The sequence below is a fragment of the Rhinopithecus roxellana genome, chromosome 6 (genome assembly GCF_007565055.1).
Source record: "Rhinopithecus roxellana isolate Shanxi Qingling chromosome 6, ASM756505v1, whole genome shotgun sequence".
NCBI classification, from domain to species: domain Eukaryota; kingdom Metazoa; phylum Chordata; class Mammalia; order Primates; family Cercopithecidae; genus Rhinopithecus; species Rhinopithecus roxellana.
Window position 1 is genome coordinate 66,781,693 of NC_044554.1, and position 18,728 is coordinate 66,800,420.

At 35.0% G+C, this 18,728-nt stretch overlaps 1 protein-coding gene across 9 annotated transcripts in view; it reads left to right on the forward strand.

Annotated features, from left to right (window-relative positions):
• The window catches only part of GRM8 (glutamate metabotropic receptor 8), an 858,863-nt gene that overhangs the window by 758,263 nt on the left and 81,872 nt on the right, over positions 1-18,728 (forward strand). The gene's annotated exons all lie outside the window — the stretch shown is intronic.

Sequence of the window (18,728 nt, forward strand, 5' to 3'; positions counted from 1 at the left end):
AGACATGGTTCACAGGGGTGAGCTGTCCCTGAGATATGCCACTGCATGACAAATGCCTTCTTTTCTGTTCTAATGTAACTCTGGGATAAAGCCATTGCTTGGTAATTATGATGATTTTAGCCATGGAATCAGAGTTTATAGTGAAATAATCACACACACATGCAAACACTGAACGGCTTTTTCAGTCTGAACCATCTTACTATTTCTTCTCAGTCCCCATTCTTGTTACTTTTTCATATATGGAAGTTGATGATGAGGGTAAAAAAAGCAACTATGGACAATTATATAAAGCAGCTTATAAATTTTAGAAGGCAAAGATCAATGGACGCCCCCAACGTAATTTCTTTTGTCACTAATTTCTTGTTAATGCTTTCCACATAAAATACTGCTGGTAAAGAATATCTGTATAGGAAGGGAGTGTTTGCTGAGTTGGATGTTGTAGTTCTATGTACAGAAAAGCAGAGAACTAAGGTGAACTCTGAATTCCATGGTTTGGGTAGTGGGATGGAGATAAACCAGCTTGAAAAACAGGAGAATGCTGTCTTTCTGTAATGACAGCCCTTCCGCCCTGACGGGCATGTGAGAGAGTTCTTTCAGAGTGAGGACTTGATTGTTCCATCCTGTGCCACCAGAGATTGTGAGAAAAATGAAACATCCTGGGGTAATTACATTCCCCAGGCTACAGCATTCCAAGGAGGTTCTGCATGACCCAGCAGAAAATCCCAGCAAATTCACAGAAAATTTCCACAAGGGGACAGAAAGCTCATTAGTATGAGTATTCATCCCTTCCTCAATCAATGTGGCCTTCAACTATTTTTGGATAAATAATGTACTTCAGCAAACTTGCTGCTGAAGAGAATAAATTTGTGATTCTATTAAACACGTTTTTTGAAGGAAAAATTTAAAAAATAACCATTTTCTCTCAGAACAGTAACACTGCAGAGTTGTAGATGCCCCCTGAGGAGCAGTGATGAAGATGATAAGAATTTCACAGTGAAATGGACACATGAATATGCCAGAGGGTGGAGGTTGCCCTGTGTTGCTGAGACTGTGGGAGTTGTTCATTCACTTGAAAACCTGGGGGTTATGTGTAATTTTATGGGTGTCTATATAGCTATGCCTATGCAGACATGATTGAGTGTGGCTAGCAAAATTCCTTTTTCTTTCTTAGCTTTCTTAAATCAAACTAAATCTAAGAAGCACTCTGAAAGACAGATTATAAAATATGTTAATGGATTCATTTTGTATGTATAATATAGTTGAATGTAAAAAAGACTAAAGAAATCAATTAAGAAATGCTAACTCTAGGAATTTTGAGAATATTTTAGAGTCCACAAATTATTTAGTCATGGAAATGTCAAATTCAGATTAGCTCTACATCAAGGGCTATCACATTATAAGTAGCTAAGATTTTGGTACTGAGGTACTTCATATTATAAAATTATGCATTACCCTAAATCTACATCTGAAAATTTGCTACCTGCTATTCTCTGTCCAAGTTTCTTTTATTATTCAAGACAATACATAAAATTATTGACAAGTCTAGGCAACATAGCAAGACCCTATCTCTACAGTAATAAAAATAAAAAATTAGCCAGGTATGGTGTCGTGCACCTGCAGTCCTAGCTATTCAGGAGGCTGAGGCAGCAGGGATTGCTTGAGCCCAGGAGTTCAAGGCTACAGTGAGCTAGGATCATGCCACTGCACTACAGGCTGGGCAGCAGAGTGAGACCTGGTCTCTACCAAAAAAAAAAAAAAGAAAATGCTTGAGAATGTTTATGTTTTCACATTGCATAAATTATTGACATGAATATTAAAAATGAACAAAACTTGTATATCTCTACAAGAAGGCTTTAAATATGTTGTATTGACCTTGGAGGGCCAAAGAGCTGGTCAGTCCTCCATTTTCATTTGTATTGTTCAGACAATCAGCCCCATGTTATCAGCTTGACGTGTTCACTACAGCTAGCCAGCGCACACATCCATTAACCCAGCAACTCCTTATTGAGCATTGTGTCCGTCATTGAGCTAATTATTGAGCCCATGTCAGTCGGCTTCTCTGAGCCTCCTTTGCAAGGCTCAGTCTGGCTCCTAGCCCATGCCTTCCTGATGCCTGCCAGCACCAGCAAGGTGCCAGGCTCAAAGTCAGAAAAGGATCAAGCTCAAGGGCAGGAGAAGATGGTGAGGGGTCAGATCTGTGATGAGAAAGCAAACAATAGAACTGTGCATTCTGTGACTGTGCATTGGTGACCCCGAATTTACAACTTGCTGAAGAGCAAAATGTCTTCCAGTATGCATTTAATTGTTTCTTCTCAGAATAACGTCAGAGAATGCATTGAACCATACTGGTCTCTCTGAAATTACAAGAAGCAGGAATAACAACTTAGTTGAAAAGTTTAGACAGATGTTTTGGGAAACGTTTGGGTAAAATCAAGTTATAAAGGGACACTTGTAGCAATTATGAAGACAGACAGCTTTCTGAAGTGTCTTTATTCAATGATATATCATTTAACTTCCCCACATTTCTTTGTCCTCTGTTTTTGAAATCAAGACGAATCATTTTTCCCAATAGATTTTAATAACATCATTTGTAAGTACCGCTGAATTCAACTAAATTATGGTATAAAGGCACCTTTTGTTTCCCTATAGAAAAGTGGTGTGAAGGAAGGGTAGAACACTGAGGCATAGCCATACAATAACACAAACTCATATAATTGTATGGAAAAGAGAAAAAAATTAAAATGTAGTTGACTTAATAGTCAGGAGGAGTATCCTTAGGGATGGTAAGGGGCTGTAAGGATGGCAGAAATCTCTAAAACACATATTTTATCATCCTTAATTGGGCTTGTAAAATCGAGATAATCAGACAAGGGTTATGACACTGTCAACCTCCAGTGAGCACTGTGCGTCATCTAGAGCATCCGATGGAAACAAAACAAAACACTCTCAAAGTGGAAAAGAAAATAAAACTCAAAAAGGCAAGAAAAGAAAAGAAAAGAAAAAACCTCCAATAAATCTCAAACCAGCTTTTCTTCCAGTGGCCTCAGGACGCATAGCAGCTTAAGTCAGAAACCTGGGTGTCACCTTAGACTCCTCCCTCTACTCACTCCTGCGCCTTTATTTCCTCTTCTCACTTTTGAAAGTCATCGTTCTCAATCTGTGGACAATAAGCAATGTCTGAATGAGTATGTCTCTTAATATACAGCTCTTCTTATAGTCCATTCTCAATAAATGCCTATTCAATGAGTTAATATTAATGATATAATAATATAAAGTCATATTTGTGATTTAAGTGAGACTACAGCACAATGGGAATCTTCTGTATGCATCTTACTGTAATCTCCATTATAACAATTTTTTTTCCTGAAAAAAATGGTTTCCCATTTAATAATGGGTCGTGTATATTTTTTTCTAAAAATTTGTCATTATCACTTATTCTCACACAGGGCTACTACATGTTTAAAGAGAAGAACAAGAAAGAATTATTATAGTTGTCCTTTGTTTCATCCATAATTCACAAAGCAAAGGAGAACTGATGCAACTATTGAGATACTTTTGCCATATCACCCCTCTTGTTCTTTTTCTGTATTTATCTACTTTAGGGGCAGAAGAGTGTAGGGCTACACAGGTGGGCCAGTGGAGTAGGAAAGAGGATAAGCTCCTGAACATGAAATCTTGGGTTCAAATTCTGTGTCTGCTAAATCGCTGAGAAAACATAGGCAAGTGCCTATGTATCTATAGGTGGTAATGAGTTTCCCCTGGATAATACAAATTCCAATACAAAGCAATGTAAAGCAACCCCCTGACATCGCACTCAGCCCTGTTCTTGAGCTAGAGAAAACTTGAGTTCATATATTCTGGGGAAAAGCAGGAAGAGGGTCAATTATTTAAAAGAAACACACATACACACACACAACTTCTTTTGTCTCTGTATAGTGTGTTTTTTGTACTAATAGATACCTCATATTTGTTTTGCTGCAAGTTACATGACAGGAGTCATGAAAAGTGTTTCATGCACATAATAGGCAGTGAATAAATGTTGGCTATCATTATCATTAGACTGTTACCCATGAGGGCAAGGACTTTATTTGATTTTTGTTCACCATTTTATCTTCAGCACTCAGCATAATATTGAGTCTGTAATAGGGTCTTTAAAAAATATTTGTTTAATGACTGAATATATTCAAATGAATAGAGTAGGAGGATGTGATTTGATTTATCCAAGTAATTGTCTCAATTTCTTCTGCCAGGTAGATCATATCTGAGCAGACTCCCAACTGAACTGAAAGTGTTTTCTTACTTCTTTTTTTTTTTTTTTTTTTTGAGATGGAGTCTTGCTCTGTTGCCAGGCTGGAGTATAGGGGCACTATCTTGGCTCATTGCAACCTCTGCCTCCCAGGTTCAAGTGATTCTCCTGCCTCAGCCTCCAAAGTAACTGGGACTACAGGCACACGCCACCCCCCACCCAGCTAATTTTTGTATTTTTAGTAGAGATGGAGTTTCACCATGTTGGCCAGGATGATCTCGATCTCTTGACCTCATGATCCGCCCATCTCAGCCTCCCAAAATGCTGGGATTATACACATGAGCCAGTGCACCCAGGCTGAAAGTGTTTTCTTAAACATAGAGCCTTGCCCGAAGAGTAGATCTTACAGATTACAGCAGTTAAAGAGGGCTGTGAGGCAGAGAAGAATCTGGAGCATTTGGAGACAGGACAGAGTTGTTCCTGAGGCATTGTGTACCTGCCTTCAAATATTTAGCAGACAATACTGGAAGAAAAAAAAATATCATCAGAGAGCAGTTGCTGAAATCTTTGTATTACAATTTGAAATGTGAATAACTCTAATAAAAGTTTTGAGAGGTAGTTCGGAGATCAGTAATAAAATTCCTGCTCTAAGGAATAGTCCAGATGAGAAAAGAACAGCCTGAAAATCCTGCAGAAAGAGTGTCAATAACCTGGACAATGATGGAAGAGATTTGCAGATAGGTCAAACCAGAGGAAAATTTTCAGCCGTACTTTGTCTCCTGACATTTCTCCATTTCCTTAAAGGAGGGCAGTAGAAATGATTATCAGTATCCACATTGTATGTTTGTAATAATTAAATATTGCATATAACTATCTTAGGCTACCTGTTGGTAAACTATATACCATTTTCTTCCCCCCACTCCCCCCCCCCTTTTTTTTTTTTGAGATGAAGTCTCGCTCTGTTGCCCAGGCTGGAGTACAGTGGCGCCATCTTGGCTCACTGCAAACTCTGCCTCCTAGGTTCAAGCGATTCTCTTGCCTCAGCCTCTCAAGTAGCTAGGATTACAGGTATGCACCACCACACCAAGCTAAATTTGAATTTTTAGTAGAGACGGGGTTTCACCATGTTGGCCAGGCTGGTCTCAAACTCCCGACCTCAAGTGATCCACCCGCCTCGGTCTCCCAAAGTGCTGGGATTACAGGCGTGAGCCACTGCACCCAGCCAACTATATACCATTTTATTTCCTTGTCAGTTCACAGTCATTTGAAGCAGATTCCTTTGAGCTGTGCCACATTACGGAACTGTTTAATGTATTGTGGTCGATTTTTTGTGGACAAGATCAATTATATGAGACTGTTGCAATCTGCTCTGGAAGGGGGAAGTAAATTTTCAAAAAATTGGAAAAGAAAGCGTGTATGTGGCCTCATTTATGCTCTTAGTTTAAATGATATGCTTGTGAAGATTCAGAGGAAACATGGAATTCTCATGTAGTGCACATGCAGGCAGGACTGCCGAGTAGCTCTCCTAGGGAATGCTGCCTTATATAAGTTTTTGTTTTCATTTTTTTTTCTGATTGTGCTACATATTATTCCTGCAGAAAATTACCAACTTTAACATTTAAAGAAATTCTTTTGAGGAAAGCCATCTTACTTCATAGCACAAAGAAATATTTGCTCAATGAATCTTTTTAGATTATACCTCCTACTTTTGGGGGTTCTGAGGAAGCTGTGGGGCTGAAGATTACTTAATTTAAGTGTTGATTATTTGTGGCATTGTGGTATTTTTACACTCAGTTTTCAATTGAAATTGAGTTCACAAAGAGTTTGAATTCTCCGCCCAGTTACAACAATTTATGCAACTAGACCATTAGATACTCAGCCTGGGAACTTACAGCTAGAGCTAACACATTGAAATGGTTCAGCTTTCTGAATATGATTGAAAAATCCTGAGGTACTAGATTTGATTAAGACTGAAATGTAAATATTTTCAGAGTCATAGTGACCATGACTTTATGTTAAAATGCTTTAGGAGAATATCATATACACAAACCTAATCTTTTCTATACAGACAGAATCTTAATGACACCCAGGACTGTTGATAATGCAGAATGTAGTGACTGATTTACTTATGATTTTGTAGGACATTTTTTATTCTTCAGTAGATGCTTGTATCTCATGGAACATACAGGGTGCCAGGAAGAACAGATTGCAAGCAAACAGTTCCTTTTGGCTGTAACCACATATATATATATATTTATGTTGGGAAATGTAAAAGAAAAATCTAAATGTGGAATCATATGGGTTAGTACCACCTACCTTGAAGTGTAGAAAAAATATTTAACCAAATATTAATATATATTCTGGGCTATCTAAAATAAATTTGAAACAGATTTATTTGAATAATTAAAAGAAATATATAAAAAGAAATTTAATCTGGTTTCTGGTTCAAGATAATGGCTGGCACAAAGATACTTGTGTGTCCTCCATCTAAGGTAACAAGTGATAAAAATAATGAGATTTAAAAAAAGAAAGAAGACTAAGAGGAAGGGAGAAAGAGAAGGAGAGAGAATGAGAGGAAGCCATTATATTGTTAGAACCAACATTTGGTAAAACTGAGAAAGTCTTAAAAAATAAAAGCCAGTTGGGTCTGATTTATGGAGAAATTCAAAGAAGGGAAGCACAACCCAAGATGCATAAGTAGTTCTTACTATAAAAGTCCCAAATAATTTCCAAACCTAAAGTCAACATAAAGGCCTGAACCAGACATCAGAGTGACCATCAGGGAAATATTTAAAGAACTGCATTTCAGGAGATCTGGACCAGTTGGGCTCCTCGTGACTTCCCCTTTCTGTTCCAACCTTAATGTAGAAAGAGTGCAAGTTAAAGAACTCTAAAGAATGGGAATTATGTGAGGACAGAGGACTTCTGTATATATAAGGCGCTGAAAGAGAAAGGGCAGAATTGGAAGTGATTTTATTTCAGATATGACTGGGGGAATAGGAAACACAGTCCTACCTAGGATAAGAATATAAGTTTCTCAACTCTTAGAACAGGTTTCTCCTGCAGTAAGTTTCAGGCTGCTCGCTTACCAGTATCCATGCATCTTTAAGAGAAGTGAGCCAGGTAAAACAATCACTAAACTCACAAGTTCATAGTCAGCCCTCTCAAACAAAGAAAACAGGCCCCACCAGTAATCTTTGTCATGCAGCCTGGTCCTCCTATTACAATTCTATATCAACAGCTAAGGATGGCAGGATAACTGCAGAAAACCCAGAGCAGAATTTTAAAAGACTAAAAAAGAAACAAATAAAACAACATTAACTGACTGAAAAAAAAAAAAAAATCCCACAGGTAATTCAGGAAATATAAAAAATGTTTTTTTAAAACACACAATTTTAACTAGCATTTTAAGAGTGAATCAAGAAAATATGGAACACATACCCATACACACACATGCAAGTGGCTATGGAAAGTATCAGTCAGGGAATAAGAATATTATCCTGGAAATTAAAATTGTGAACGTGAAAATAAAGAGCTGAACAGATGTGCTGAAACATAGAACCAGAGCAGAGATCTAGAGGGCAAAACAAAAGTCAGAACCAGAAAGAAAAGCAAAAAAAAAAGGCAAATATGAGGAAAAGTTAAGACATGTTGAGCATAAATGCAAGATCCCAATATATATCTAATAAAAGTCCTAGAAGAGGAAGCAGAGACAAAGAATGGATGTAATCTAAATACAAAAACAAGACGGAAGGAAGGTTTCACGACCGAAGAAAGAAAATTCTTAAAATTGAAAAAATGGAAAGGGTCAAACATCTTAGTAAATTTTCACTAATTGACAGAAAATTCCAGGAACTTTTAGAAGGGAAGAAAAGATACCTACAAAGAATGAGTATCATGTCTCATGTGCCTCGTTGAAATCTAAACAGAATTGAGCAAAGTCTTTCTTGAGGGAACCGTGTTTTAAACTTAAAATTGTATAGCCAACCAAACTGTCAATCAATGTTAGGCTAAAAATGTAAATGGCCCAGAAAATCTGGCGCCTACATATCTACATATGAATTATCCTAGGTTTAACACAACAAAACAAAAAAGGGCATGTCAGATATGAGACAGTAAGGCAGTGGCAATCACTTATGATTTAGAAAGATTTTTTTTTTAACTTGAGAAAGGATATATTATTAGACCCTGGTAGTTAATATATCCTCTATATATTCATATATATCCATAATCCTTTAAAAGCCAGGATTTTAATAATTATGCTTACTCCTTTTCTGAAAGTCCAGTTATGCTACTTAAATGAATCTAAATGGAATAATATTTAGTAGCCATAATATAGTAATTGCTTTTTGAATTGGTATTATATTGTTAGAAGGAATCTAAAAACAAAATAAAGAAGTATTAATTTATCTACTAATGTGAGTAATGTAAATATTATACAAACAAATATTATACTAAGTAGTGTAAATATACAAACAAATATACAAACAAATACTTGCTACTGATGTGAGTATTGTAAATATTATACAAACTCTATAAATTAAAAATAGTAATATAACTTTAAAAAATTGAGGGGTCTGGCCAGGCATGGTGGCTCATGCCTGTAATCCCAGCACTTTGGGAGGCTGAGGCAGGCAGATGACTGAGGCCAGGAGTTCTAGACCAGCCTGGCCAACCTGGCGATACCCTATCTCTACTAAAAATACAAAAATTAGCCTGACATGGTGGCAGGTGCCTGTAATTGCACCTACTCTGAAGCCTGAGGCAGGAGAATCACTTGAACCTGGGAGACGGAGGCTGCAGTGAGCTGAGATTGTGCCCACTGCACTCCAGCCTGGGTGATAGAGTGAGACTCTGTTTAAAAAAAAAAAAAAAAAAAAAAAAAAAAAAAAAAAAAAAGAGAGAGAGGTCTGTGAAAAGGGACAATAGAGAGGGGACTTGTGCAAACACTAAATCACTTGTCTTTTTCTGTGAGTAGCCAATAGATACAATCTAAAATTGGTAACCCAAGAGATATGAGTGCATTCTTTACACAACAGGAAAAACAAAACAAAACAAAAAACATTCAAACTCATTAATTCTATAGAATGGGATCAGGAGATGGAAGATTATTCAAGTATAAATCATTGCATACAGAATAATTTAAGTGAAAGTCTCAAGAAAAACTTTTCCAAGGCAACATAAAGGTGTATTTTCATATTAGGGGCTTTTGATATATAATACATTTTTAAAGAAAAATCTTTTAGATGCAGAAATGGATGAATGATTTTGAATTTGTAAAATGACTCAAAATCTTTAGTTGACACAAATCGTTTTTGAATGTCCTCTTCTTTAGGTTTAATATAATTGCTAAATAAATACTTTTCAATGGCCACAATTTAAGTGTTAGCTTATAGCTGGTGATAGCATTTCATCAAAAATATTTATTAAATGTTTGCTTTACGCAAAAACCTTTGTTTGGTATTCAGAAAAATGCAAAAATGAGTAAGAAGTCATCAGATTTTTAAGGGTCAAGTCAGGGGGATAATACCAAGCGCAGAGGTGACTGGTCAGTCAAGGCAGAGTAAGATAATGGAGGTGAAGTTCACAGTATGAGGTCTTGGGACCAGGGATGGTGAACGGACGAAGAAAGTCTCCATGAAGGAAATGGGAATTTAAAAAGGCCTGAAAGAGGGAAAGAAACAGATGCAAACAGCCTTCTAGACAATAGAAACAGTGGGTTTACACTTTCAGAAAAGGGAAAGTTGGGTATTGTTTGTAAAACCTGTGACCAAAAACCTGTTTTAAATTTAAGATAGCCACAAGGAGAACTGGGAGGCCAAGTATTCCTTTTTTTCCTTGTTAATAGCACACCTTTTCCACTGAAAAAGTATTTTCCAGTGTGGGTGAAAAATTATGTGATTACTATAAAATGAGGATAGTCAGACAATTGGGAGTCATTTTATGAAGGGATTTAAGCCAAGTTGAGACTTCATTTGCTAGGGTTTTGAGTATATTTAATCTTTTTGAGCATGAATATGTTCTCGGTACCATTATATTTTGTGAAATTTCTCTGCCAGTGGAAAGTCTGAAGAATTGCAGGGGATATGGATAAGAAAAAATAAAACAACAAGTTTGTTGAGGAAATCCAGGCAAGAAATATTGGTGGCTTGACATGTGGTGGTAGAAGTGGAAAGAAGAGGACTCATTTCAAGTTGAATTAGGAACAGAAGACAATGGAAAATGAGATGTTTGCAGTTTATGGCATGTAATTGTGCTTGTCATGTGCAACCTCCTTTGGGACTGCTACAAAGGTTCTACCCAACTGGACTTGAAGGAAGAGCCATAACTCTCCCTCTAGTCTGGACTAAAAGAGCAAACCATTTTTTAAGTGGCTAATGACTGCATCTAGACAAGTATGGAGAAGAATATTTGGGCTCAAAATAATGAAAATTGGATAAAAATCAATTTGTGTGGATAAAAGCAAAAGTAAAGATACACAGCATGAATATCTGGTAGATTATGATTTTGAATAAACAAATCTGCTAAATAATGTGGAAACAAATTTTGATAGTTGAAATAAAAGGCACACTCTTTAGAAATAAAAGCCAATTTACTTTTAAATGGATGCATCAAATTTAAATATATAATCACCAGTTTATTATATACATTTGAAAGTTAAGTGGATTTTACATTCCAATGTGCTTGGGCAAATTTTAGAGTAATCTTTATTTTTGCTACTTGTCATGGTCATGACCAAATTCACTAAATATTTTTTTCTTTACCACAACTCAGTTTTGTGTAATTTTGAGTGCCTTGCATATAAAATCAGAATTAGTCAATTTTCAATTATTCTGTTGTTTTTCTTTAAAATCATTTTTTAAAGTAATATATTGAGTCTATAAGGTAATCCGCGGGGTTCTGTATTTTGGCAGTGTTTTGAATCCTGTTAACAGGGACTAGTTTTAAACCAATCAAATAGCATCCACACTAATTGTAGGTTTTTGTGGGATTTTAAAAAAGGAATTAAAGTTACCATTTTGAAAATAAAATTAGTTCAAAAATTACCATCAGTTGAATGTTTTCACCTTGGAATTTTAGACTCTCTATGTTATTTGTTAAGTCAAGTGTATCTTGGGAAAAATACTAAGAAATATATTTTCTTTTGTCTGTTGGCTTAAATCCTATAGAATACAGCTTCCTCTATCACCATTTTGAATATATACTAAGACTTAAATTGCACACACACATGTACTTATAGCTTCTGTAGAAGATTTCATGTTCTCAGATAAGATTAAATGTCATATGTTTCTCCTGGCAACTGTTTTCTCCAAAATCCTCATCTCCTCAAATTGAATTGAATTGAAAATAGTATTGGTAGATTGTGAGCCTGTCATAAACCCTTAAAGTGTTTACATCAGCAGGCAGCTTATCACTACAGCGCTGTCCTTTCTTCAACAAAACATTTTCCCCATGCTAAAATGTCCAATCAAATAGCAATTTATCGAACACTTGGTTACACTGCCTGTTTATTGTTAAGAACCGACAATAACAAGCACAAAATAATTACATTCGAAATGCGAAAGAAGAATATGTGTAGAAGATGGCAAGAAGACTGACAATGAGTAGAGGCAGTGCCTACCATAGGATTATAATGTACATGTCTCCAAAGAAGGCCCTCAAATTACTTATTTCCACCTCTCTTATTATTTTATATAGTTTGTATGTATAGCGCAGGCATAGATTGGTGATTGCTAATGATACGTCCTCATTTTGTATCTTCCCCTCCCCTGCACTCTGGGAAACCACATTGCTTTGAATCTTTTTGTTTCTTTGTCTTCTTTATCTCATCTTCCTTCTGTTCAAGTTGCCCCTGATTTTGGCCTTTCTCCCAGACACTATTCCCTTGACATTCTCATCATTCACATATCTCCTGCTAGAAAAGTTGCATTCATGCTTTCCTCACTGCTTTCTTAATCTCTGCCCTTTTACATGTTCAAAAATGTGAACTAAAACAATCCAAAACTGGGATCGGAAAGCAATCCAAAACCCAAGTTGTGAAATTAAGCTATCTAAAACCCCAAATGTATCATATTTAAAATGGTCACTATTCACTGAATGTCTCCTATTGTGCCAAAAACCAGGTAATATTATTCATATTTAAACCATTTTCTTTTCTCTAAACTTCTTTTTAGAATAATAAAAACTTCTTTTTAGAAGTTTAGAGAAAAGAAGTTAAACTTCTTTTTAGACTTCTCTTCTTTTTTCCCCTGTTTAGACTCTGTCAACAAATTACAGTGTTTGTTTGAAATTTCTCATAGACCTATGTTTTTCTTTCTCATTTCCAAGGTCAAATCTCCCTTTGTCCATAGGCCTCAGGCTTAAAACCTACTGTATGTTTTTCTGTTATGCTCAGTGTCTATTTTATTTCCTCCTTTCCATATCAACATTATCTCTGTCTTTCAGAGATCCAGACTTGGAAGTTGACACCGACTTCTCTTCTTTTTACCCTGTTTTAGACTCTGTCAACAAATTATAGTGTTTGTTTGAAATTTCTCCTAGATCTAGTTTTTTCCTTCTCACTTCCAAGGTCAAGTCTCTAGTTCACAGGGTGAACCCTGTTGAATTGTAAGATGATCTTATTTCAGAAAAAAAATTTGCCAGCTACATAAACACTGATCACTGTACTCGAAAGTGACTTCCAGATTTTTGCCATAAAGTTACTGCACAATACTTCTTGTTTGTCACTTCTTTTAGATGAGATCAGGCACGTTCAGGGTGATATGGCCGTATACTGCCACTTCTTTTGTAGTTACTCAATCAGTCCATTATTGTTTTAACACCATCACTCTGCTGAATACTAACAGCACTGTTTGAGGCAGAAGTGGCCTGCCATCATGGAGCTTGAATTCTATAGAAGAGACTTTTTTAAAGGGATAATTATAAAATTAGTTACTCAGTAAAAATTGCTATGTGTGCTCTCAATGGTGCTATTAATGGTTCTTAAAGTAAAATTAATTCCTATTGATCATTAGCTCAAATCTAAACTTTCCAAACTTTTTGTTAATGCCACTTTCATTTTGTTATACCACTCTTCATTTCAGTGAAACCAATTTTCTTATGAAATCAACTAATCCATGAAATCTTCCCTAACTATTAATACAAGTTCTGAACACATATGTGCTCTCTCTGGATATCCATTATTTTACATTTCCAGATTTGTGTTCTGTGTTGTTCTTCAGTTAGTTATGCAACTATGGTTGTATTTCCATTCAGTGATTCCTCAGGAAGAGATCATTGTAATTCTTGTGCATTCTTCCCAACTCTCACTTCTTGCCAGCCCTGCAATCAAAGTGCCTTGCAACAAGTACAAGGTTTTTGTTGAAATTGATAAAAAGCAAAGAAAAAAGGACAAACATTTTAAGCCAATTCTGAGTTAATGTGTTCCAAAAAGTGAGTTAAAGTTAAAAGTAAAGGAAATGATTGGCCTGATAGACAAGAAATTGAGATTCTTGTCTCATTAACATCTCTGTGGCCCTGATTAAGGAAATTATCTTCTCTGACTCTTTGTCCTCTTACCTCAAGTAAGATGAGAACTTGACTAGGTAGTCTCTAAGGGTCTGTTTAATTCTAAGATGCTCTTATTTTAGAAAAAATATACCAGCTACATAAGAAATGGTCAACTACTCAGAGGCATGACCTAATTTTTAAGCAAATGCACATGAAGATTATTATGCATATTCAGTGAGGGATGCAATTGAATGCAGGAAGCATTTTAGAAGATAAATGTACTTAAGGTGGATTATTGGTCTCATAAACCTTAATCAAGTGCATTCACATCAACATCGCATGATTCAAGTGTGTGATCCAGAATCTGAATTACTTTTCCAAAGAGCCCTATGGGGTATCTATTGATACCATATGTTTAAGGTTTATTAGCTATCTTAGGCAGAAAGGGGAAAAAGACACTCAGTACTTAGTACTTTACATTAATTTATAAATTTCTTGCTCTCTGTTTGCAAAAATAAAAGTATAGCTCACAGCAGACACCTCTCAGTATATCAGATTTTGCTAGTTGAACATTACCTAACTTTTCTGTAGCACATTCTACTCATCATTACTTCTTGTTTGTCATTCAAAATGTTTTTCCTCTTGTGGAAATACATAAGCCACAAGCTGGAAGACTGATGTGACGCCAGAAAAGTTAGTGTGTAAAGTCATCTCTTCTTAGAAACTGATTTTTTATTTCGCTTCACATTAGTGAGTTCCTTATCCTCTTCTACCACATTTTCCTTATACTGCCAGTTAATGTAGTATCATAAATTGCTCTGCCTCAATGGCTAAAAAAGAGGGAAGGACATTGTGTCTACTAAGCAGTGCTGTCATGACAAGTTGTAAAGTGTTGGTGACAAGAGCCAGTTAAGTTTCCTTGTATGTCTTTTTCTCTTGACTCTTCCTATGGAACCTAAGAAAAAGCCAATGCTTTAAAGTACTTTTGTAATTGGGGAAAAAAAAAAAAAAAAACCTGTACTTTTCTTAAAAGTAAATTCATGATAGTTTAAGACTTAATTCAAATATGGAAACCATATAGGTGATGAGTTCTCTTCCTTTTGTTTAAAATCCTATAGGGCAAGCTATCTAAAATAATTATTTGCCTTAGACCTGAAACCTTCAAAATCAGTTGCTTTTCTCTAGAATCTTAATTCCCCAAAAACTTAGGGCATTATCCAGGGGCTCTCTGAAGATATTAGTGCAAGTTGAAATAAGTTTTCATTGTTTTGAAAAATAAAGGCCATATTCACAACACACATAATATTTTATATGATCAATTCTAACTGATCACAATGTGTGATAGTTATAAACTTTACACTATTTAACACAACAACTTGAGCAATTAAATCACATTTAGTTTAATTGCATGGAGGCAGCATGGTATAGTATTTACAAGCATGCATATAGAGACTGGATGCTTAACACAAATTGTGGTTTGGGCATGTATTAAGTGATGTGGCATATATTCCCACTCTAAGCCTCAGCTTGTGTCTGTAAAATGGGGATAAAAATAATGTTTAACATACAGAATTGGTTTGAGTATTGAATAAGACTCCTGCTTCTTTTTATTCGTTTGTTGGTAATGGTGATGAATGTGAGATCCCTACTTTTGTGCTGATGCATTTGGTCACTTGGGAAATGTTAAGTTTATATTCTTGTTATGTAAATCTGCACTAACTATAGTACCTATAGCACTGTATTCTTTTGGTGTAAAACTGGCTCTAAACAGACACAAAATGGTTCATATTTTCATGTGATTTAATAGAATTGAGCCCAATTATTTAATATCAATTACCAAATTGTTTTGTATTTAAAGTAAAATTATTTTTTATGACCGTAATATGACTTTAAGTAGAAAGAGATATGTTATAGCATGATTTGTTTATAAGACTTTTTTTTCTATTCTTCACACTCAAATAACATAGTCTGTCAAGAAATCTTTAAATGTGTGTGTTTTTAAAAAGAACTCGTATATTTGCAATATTTGATTAAAAAGCATAAACAATTTATTTTCTGGAGGAAAATAACCATAGTTGTTTGATGTCAGTCAATCAAAAATATGTTTTTGCATTGTGAAATTCACTTTGAGATAATTTTGGAACATATCTTAGATAAAGTAAGATATATACAAGTCACATTATTTTTCAATTTGATCCACTCATGCTATGAATTCCTAAATCATGGCTTATTTCTCAAATTGCCTACCATGCTTTCTTTCTTAGAATATTACACTAATTTAAACCTGTGCCATGTAATCAGGTATTATACCAAAGGGGTCTCTTTCTTGCTGCTATTCTACCGGAAGCATACTTTCTGTCAGGAAAACATAGATGCTTGCTTGGCTTAATTTCATGCAATAGCAGCATGCTTTTTTTCTGATCTCTGTTAGCCAAATATTTATTTTGAGTCATTTAAAATTCTGAAAGAAAACCTGCTTCTATTTGAAACCCTTCCAACCACATCAACCACATTTGTATTTGGGTCTCAGTTCTCCATGAGAGGTCTTACCAGATGATCCCACAAATTCTTCTTCAGTTCTCCAGAGGAACAATGTTCAGAGTTTCCTAGGTTAGGGTTGCTAGACTTATTAAATAGAAATGCAGATGTTACGTTAAATTTTAATTTCAGAAAACAATGGATCATCATTTTGTGTAAATATGTCCTACACAATATTTGTGACATCCTAAAATATAATTATCTGAAATTAAAATGTAACTGGATGTCCTGTATTTTATCCAGTAACTCTATTCTAGGTTGATGAGAGTAGATTGATAAGATGAATCAAAAACAACAAACAAAAAGTGGGAATACTGAAATCCTTGCTATAAGAATTTAACAAAATTCTACAAATACACTTAAGGCACTAAAACATTAATTAATTATGCAAATATTGTTGTAATTACAAGAAAAATATATAAAGTAGACCAGTTTTCCTTGAATAGATGGTATAAAATTCAACAGTTACTAGTTGTGGTAAGCAGTTAACATTCTAATCACAGAGCCTGTGAATATGACATATTAAATGTCAAAAAGGAATTAAGGTAATAGGTGAAATCAAGGCTGCTAATCAACTGCCCTTAAAGTAAGGAGGTTATCCTAGATTGTCTGGTTGTGTCTCAAATGTGGAAGAGGGAGGCAGAAGAGTCAGTAGTGCGACCTGAGAAAGACTCAACTTGCTGTTGCTGGCTTTGAAGATGGAAGGGGCCATGAGCCAAGGAATGCAGAAAGCAGCCTCTAAAAGTTGAAAAAGGTAGGAACACAGATTTCCCCCTAAGGCCTCCAAAAGCAATGCAATCTTGCTGCTAATTTGATTTTAGCCAAGTGAGACCCATTTCCAACTTTTGACTCCAAAATTGCAGGGCAATAACTTTGTGTTTTAGGCTGCTGAGTTTCTGGTAATTTTGTTACAACAGCAATAGGAAACTTATACAGTAAGTAAGTACTGTGTACATTATTGATGTAGATGACTTTCTGTATAATTTTCTACTGTTTTTAGACATGACATATAGTTCCTTAAGATTATCTTACAATAATAATGATGATGATTTTAAAAATGCGTTTAATCTTAAACATTTTTCAAAGGATATGAATGTATAATTTGAAACATGGCATATGAAGCTGATATACTATACATTAAGCATCCTAATTCACATTTGATCACATGTATAGTAAATGAAGATATATAACTTTGAAGAAAATTTTCAAGCCAATTTCAATTACGATATATAGTGAGATTAAGACAGTCATTGCAAAAACAAAAGAACAAAATCCAAAATATAAGTCAAATAAAAGTTGTATATTTTACATACCTCCCAACACACACATTTGTATCAGACACTCATATGATACATATGGGAGACTTTCATATAATAATTTTAAAGAAACAAATAGATTATAAGGATTGCAATATGTAATTATAATAATTTAATAAGTGTACTATTGTTAGTACAATACAAATTGAGTTTGCTAGCTCATTTTTAAACTCTAGAAGGAAATTCGTATCAAACATTCAATGTAATGCTAAAGAAACTTAGAATCTGGTTGATACAGAAATATTAACCCTTCCAAATAATATTTAGAATTTTAATTAATACAATGAGAATGGCAATGAACAATGCCTAGAGATATACATTTTTCTCTAAAATGTATTATCTAAATATATATTCTTATTCATCTCTATATACACTTTTTATTTAATTTTATAAGAATTGATCTTTTCTTGGGTATAAAATATTTTAAAGTGATATTCGAAGTTCCTCTTGCCATGTGTTACCTTCCTGTATTCCTGGTCTTGTATAATTTTGCATTCTCTGTCCTCAAGGTGTTGATTAAAAGCTCAGAGAAGGAGAAGAACACACATGCTAATACATACTTTGACCACAGTTATACAAAAATCATTTCATAAATATTCACCCATTTTTCTGACAGTAAAACTTAGTTTCATGGAATTTGTGAGTTGTAAAAGTGGGATTAAAATGCAAGTTTGGTTTTGAAGCCTAATGTCTCCAAAGTCCAAATTGTTTAAGCCATACACACTGCTTCATTTTAAGCATTCACTACAGCTTTATTGAACTAGGCTCCTGTAAAACCATACAGAAATTGGATGCATCCTCCTTCATATGGAGTAATATCAGATTTCTTGTTGGTATCCCAATTGCAAGTCAGTGGGAGAAACAAAAACAGATGGACCACAACTCCATCATCTGCTGACTTGCTGGGGCTATTTAAGTCACTACATGCTCATCTCCATAGGCAGTGGGATACTTATTTTCCTCATCTCTGTGTTTCCTGTACCCAGCACTGTGTTTGACAATATAATAGGTAAGCAGGACATTTTATTGGAAGAAATGAACAAATGCATGATTTCACAAATGAGGCTGACTGTTCTCTCTACTTTGTTTCTTTTTAGAACCTGATGATTAAAATTTTGTTCTTGAAACACCTAAAAAGA